The following is a 5,969-nucleotide window of genomic DNA, read 5'->3' on the forward strand; positions in this document are numbered from 1 at the left end:
GTGTTTGCAATCTTTAGATAAGGTATCTAGCTGATCTCCTGCTAGCTGATGTAGTCTCAGCCTGCTACCTCTCTGCCATCTTGCCTCCTCCTCACTATTCTTTTTAATCTTCATACTGAATTTATAATTGATTAATCCACTACCTTTATCACATATTTACCTTTATCAATGAGATTTATATTTCTATGTTTCCTTTTTACTAATTAGCATTCTTTCTTTTGAGTTTTAAGAAGTATTTTAACATTTCTTATAAAGGTTAGGCTGTCTTGGAGGTGATGAATTCTTTTAACTTCTTTATTTCTTTCTTTTGTTTGTTGCTGTTGTTGTTTTTTTTTTTTTTTGTCTTCCTAAGTTTTCATTTTAAAGCCAGTTAGTTAATATGCAGTGTTATATTAGTTTCAAGTGCACAATACAGAGATTCAACAATTCCATACATCACATGGTGCTCATCACAGCTGCACTCCTTAATCCCCATCACCTATTTAACTCATCCTCTCATATTCCTCCCCTCTGATAACCATCATTTTGTTCTTTATAGTTTAAAGTCTGTTTCTTGATTCATCTCTCTCTTCTGTTTTCCATTTGCTCATCTGTTTTGTTTCTTAAGTTCCACACAGGAATGAAATCCTATGGTATTGGTCTTTCTCTGAATGCCTTATTTCACTTAGCATTATACTTTCTTGCTCCATCCATGTCATTGCAAATAGCAAGATTTCATTCTTTTTTATGACTGAATACTATTCCAGGATGTGTGTGTGTGTGTGTGTGTGTGTGTTTGCATGGTGTGTGTGTGTGTGTGTTGAGATCACTTCTTTTTAATCCATTCATCAACTGAGGACACCTAGGCTGCTTCCATATCTTGGTGATTCTAAATAAGGCTATTGTAAACAAGCATCAGGTACATGTATTCCTTTGAATTAGGGTTTTTATAATCTTTGACTAACTACCTATAATGCAATTGCTGGATCATAGTGTAGTTCTATTTTTAGGAATAATAACTTTTTGAGGAATAATAATAACTTTTTGAGGAACCTCGATGCTGTTTTCCACAGTTGCTGCACCAGTTTGCATTCCCACCAACAGTACAAGAGGGTTTCTCTTCTCCACACTCTCGCCAACACCTATTGTTTCTTGTGTTTATTTTAGCCATTCTGACAGGTGTGGGGTGATATCTCCTTGTGGTTTTGATTTGCATTTTTCTGATGGTTGAATTTGCATTTGTATTTTGAATTGCATTTCCCTGTTTTTCCCTGATGAGAGGATGATAAACATCCTTTATTTGTTGGTCATCTGTATGCCTTCTTTGAAGAAACATCTGTTTGTATCTTCTGACCATTTTTTAAATTTGATTATTTGAGGGTTTTTTGGGGAGTGGTATTGAGTTTTATAAGTTCTTTATATATTTTGGCTACTAACCTTTGATTGGATATGTCATTTGCAAATATCTTCTCCCATTCCTTAGGTTGCCTTTTAGTTTTGTTGATTATTTCCTCTGCTGTGCAGAAGCTTTTTATTTTAATGAAGTCTCAATAGTTTATTTTGCTTTTGTTTCCCTTCTTCAGGAGAAATATCTAGAAAGTTTCTATGGCTGATGTCAAAGAACTTGCTGTCTGTATTCTCCTCTAGCATATTTATGGTTTCAGGTCTCATATTTAGGTCTTTAATCCATTTTGAATTTATTTTCATGTATGGTGTAAGAAAGTGGTCCATTTTCATTCTTTTGCATGTTGCTGTCCAGTTATCCCAGCACCGTTTGTTGAAGAGAATTTCCCCATTAGGTATTCTTTCCTGCTTTGTTGAAGATTAATTGATCATACAGTTGTGGGTTTATTTCTGGGTTTTCTATTCAGTCTTACTGATCTATGGTTTATTTTTGTGCCAGTACTGTTTTGATCACTTCAGCTTTGTAATATAACTTGAAGTCTAGAATTGTGATGCCTCCAGTTTTGTTTTTCTTTTTCAAGATTGCTGTGGCTTTTCAGGGTCTTTCTGGTTCCATACAGATTTTAGGATTTTTTGTTCTAGCTCTATGAAAATACTGGTGGTATTTTGATAGAGATTGCCCTGAATATGTAGATTGCTTTGGGCAGTATAGACATTTTAACAATATTTGTTCTTCCAATTCATGCACATGGAATTTCTTTCCATATCTATGTGTCATCTTCAATTTCTTTCTTTAGTGTTTTATAGTTTTTAGAGTAAAGGTCCTTTACCTCTTTGGTTAGGTTCATTCTTAGGTATCTTATTATTTGGGGTGTAATTATGAATGAGATTGATTCCTTAATTTCTCTTTCTCTTCCTGCATTATTGGTGTAGAGAAATGCAACAGATTTCTGTACATTGATTTTGTATCCGATGACTTTACTGAATTTATTTATCAGTTCTAGAAGTTTTTTGGTGGAGTCTTTATGATTTTCTGTATGTAGTATCATATCATCTGCAAATAGTGAAAGTTTTATTTCTTCCTTACCAACTTGGATGACTCTTATTTATTTTTGTTGTCTGACTGCTATAGCTAGGACTTCCAGACTATTTTGAACAAAAATAGTAAGAATGGACATCCCTGTCTTGTTCATGACTGTAAAGGAAAAGCCCTCTTCTTCCGTCTCCCCCACCACTGCCCCCCACCCCCATTGAGGATGATGTTAGCTCTGGATTCTTCACAGATGGCTGTTATTATGTTGTGGTATATTCCCTCTAAACCTTCTTTGTTGAGGGTTTTTTATCATGACTAAATGTTGCACTTTGTCAACTGCTTTTTCTGCATCTACTGAAAGAATCATATTGTTATTATATTGCCTTTTACTAATGTGCTGTATCATGTTGATTGATTTTTGAATGTTGAACCACTTGTGAACCCAGGACTAAATCCCATTTGATTATGGTGAATGATTTCTTTAATATATGGTTGGACTTGTTTTGCTAGTATTTTATTGAGAATTTTTGCATCCAAGTTTATTAAAGATATTGGCTTGTAATTCCTTGTTTCAGAGGATTCTTTATCTGGTTTATGTATCAGGATCATGATGGCCTCATAGAATGAATTTGGAAGTTTTCCTTCCTTTTCTATTTTTTGGAGTAGTTTGAGAAGAATAGGTATTAAAACTTTTTTAAATGTTTGGTAGAATCTCCTGTGAAGCTATCTGGCCCTTGACTTCTGTTTCTTTTTGTTTGTTTGTTTGTTTGTTTGTTTTGATAACTTTTTTATTGCTGATTCTATTTCTTTACTGGTTATTGGTCTGTTCGTCTGTTCAAGTTTTCTATTTCTTTCTCTTTCAGATTTGGTAGTTTATGTTTCTAGACATTTAACTCTTTCTTCCAGGTTGTCCAATTTGTTGGCATATAGTTTTGCATTATATTCTCTTGTAATTGTATTTCTGTGGTGTTGGTTGTTATTTCTCCTCTATCATTTGTGATTTTATTTATTTGAGTCCTTTCTCTTTTTCTCTTGATAAGTCTGGTTAGAAGTTTATCAGTTTTTTTTTTTTTTCTCAATAAGCTTTGGTTTTAATGGGTCTCAAAATTCTGTGACAGATTTTTGTTCAAGTTGTTTCCATTAAAAAGTACTGATTTTAAAATCTAATAACTTAAACTGCCACACATATAAGAAAAATGTTTCACAGAACACTCCCCTTTCCTTCTGAATATTTTACAATGCTTTTTTGTCATTAACCAGTTTTTTACTATTAAACTTAAATGGCCAGTTGAGACAGACTCTTCTTCCACTGATGATTAAAACTGAGGTGGCAGGTTTTGGGTATAATATTCATTTAGCCTTCCGAGCTTTCTGGGAAGACTTAGAGACCTTGCCAGTTCCAACTGCCTTCTTGTCCACTGCTTTGATGACATGCACACAAATTGTCTGTTTCATGTAATAAACAGCAAAATGGCTTAGAGGAGGTTAGTGAAAGAAGCTCTGAACACACATAGGCTTCTCAGGAACCATATCAACAATAGCAGCATCACCAAATTTCCAGAATTTGGGGCAAGAGTGTCTTCCAGCTTTTTTTCTACAATGACAAATCAGTCTTCTCCTTCATCTCAGCATACTTGCTAACAGTGTCAACTGTGTGAAAATCCAGCACAGGGGTATATCCAGCACTGATTTGGCCTGAATGGTTCAGGATGAATCCCTGAGCCATGAATCCAGCTGCTTCAATTGCTGGGTTACTTTTGTTGTCACCAGCTACATTGCAACAATGAACATCTTTGACAGGTATATTGTTGACATTGAAGCCCACACTGCCCCCAGGAAAAGCCTCACTCCATGCCTCATTGCACATTTGAGCAGACTTCAGTTTTAACATTGGAGCAAAAGTAACCATCATGCTGGGTTTAAGAATACCTGGCTCCACTTGGCCCAGAGGGAGAGTATTAATACCACTACTTTTTTAGACATCCTGGAGGAACAGACACAAAGCTTTGTTAGATGAGCAGGTGGCAGAGCTTCAAGCAGTGTGGTTCCACTGGCATTGCCATCTTTATTGGTAACTTTCCATCCCTTGAACCAAGGTATGTTTGCACTTGACTCCAGTATATTGTTGCCATTCCAACCAGAAATTGACCCAAATGCTATAGTGTCAGGGTTGTAGCCAATTTTCTTAAAGTAGGTGCTAATTTCCTTAACAGTTTCTCATGTCTCTTCAGGCTATAGGGTGAGTCAGGGGAGTCTATTTTGTTAGCGCCAACAATTAGTTGTTTCACACCCAATATGTAAGCCAGAGAGACATGCTTAAGGCTCTGCCCATTCTTGAAGATACCTGCTTCAAATATACCAACACCAGCAGTAACAATCAGCACAGAACAGTCCACCTGAGATGTGCCTGTATTCATGTTTTTGATGAAATCTTTGTGTCTTGGTTCATCAATGATGGTCACATACTTGTTGGTCTCAAATTTCCACAGGGTGATAACAATGCTGACATCACGTTCATGTTCAGCTTTCAGTTTATCCAAGACCCAGGCATACTTAAAGGAAACCTTTCCCATCTCAGCAGCCTCTTTCTAAAAATTTTCAACAATTCTTATGTTGATCCTACTACATTTGTAGATCAGATGACTAGCAGTGATAGATTTGCCTGAATCTATGTGTCCAATGATGACAATTTTTAAAAAAGATTTTATTTACTTATTTGATGAACAGAGAACACAAGTAGGCAGAGAGGCAGGCAGAGAAAGACAGGGGGAGGCAGGCTCCCTGCTGAGAAGAGAGCCCGATGCAGGGCTCGATCCCAGTGACCTGAGCCAAAGGCAGAGGCTTTAACCCACTGAGCCACCTAGGCACCCCAATGATAACAATGTCAATGTGAGCCTTTTCCTTTCCCATTTTGGTTTAGGTTTAGCAATGGTTTTTAAGGCAAATGTGTTCGAGCAACAAACCTATTGCAGAAAAGAGATGATTACCAATTTTATTATTTTTTTCAAAGAACTAGCTCCTGGTTTCATTGATATGTTCCATTGTTTCTTTAGTTTCTATATTGTTCATTTCTGCTCTAATCTTTATTGTTTCCTTTCTTCTGCTGGCTTTAGGCTTTGTTTGTTGTTCTTTTTCTAGGTTCTTTAGATGCAAAGTTAGGTTGTTTATTTGAGATTTCTCTTGCTTCTTGAGGTAGTCCTGTATTGCTATATACTTCCTTCTAGGTCTGCTTTTGCTATATCTCAAAGGTTTTGCACAATTGTGTTTTCATTGTAACTTGTGTCCATGTATTCTAGTTGCATAGCATTGTGGTCAGAAAAGTGCATGGTATGGTAAGATTTCAATCTTTTTGCATTTGTTGAGAACTAACTTGTGATCTATTCTGGAGAATTTCCCTTGTATACTTGAAAAGAATGTGTATAATCCTGTTTTAGGGTGGAATCTTCTTAATATCTGTTACATATTCATCTGGTCCAGGGTTTCATTCAGAGCCATTGTTTCTTTGTTTATTTTCTGTTTAGATGATCTGTCCATTGATATAAGTGGGATGTTA

At 35.9% G+C, this 5,969-nt stretch overlaps 1 pseudogene; it reads right to left on the reverse strand.

The window, feature by feature from the left end:
- Positions 1–3,766: 3,766 nt before the first annotated feature.
- On the reverse strand, positions 3,767–5,100 carry LOC101675532 (annotated as a pseudogene).
- Between the last annotated feature and the right edge of the window lie 869 nt (positions 5,101–5,969).

The sequence above is a fragment of the Mustela putorius genome, unplaced genomic scaffold, assembly GCF_011764305.1.
Source record: "Mustela putorius furo isolate JIRA1106 unplaced genomic scaffold, ASM1176430v1.1 tig00000117_pilon_pilon_pilon, whole genome shotgun sequence".
NCBI classification, from domain to species: domain Eukaryota; kingdom Metazoa; phylum Chordata; class Mammalia; order Carnivora; family Mustelidae; genus Mustela; species Mustela putorius.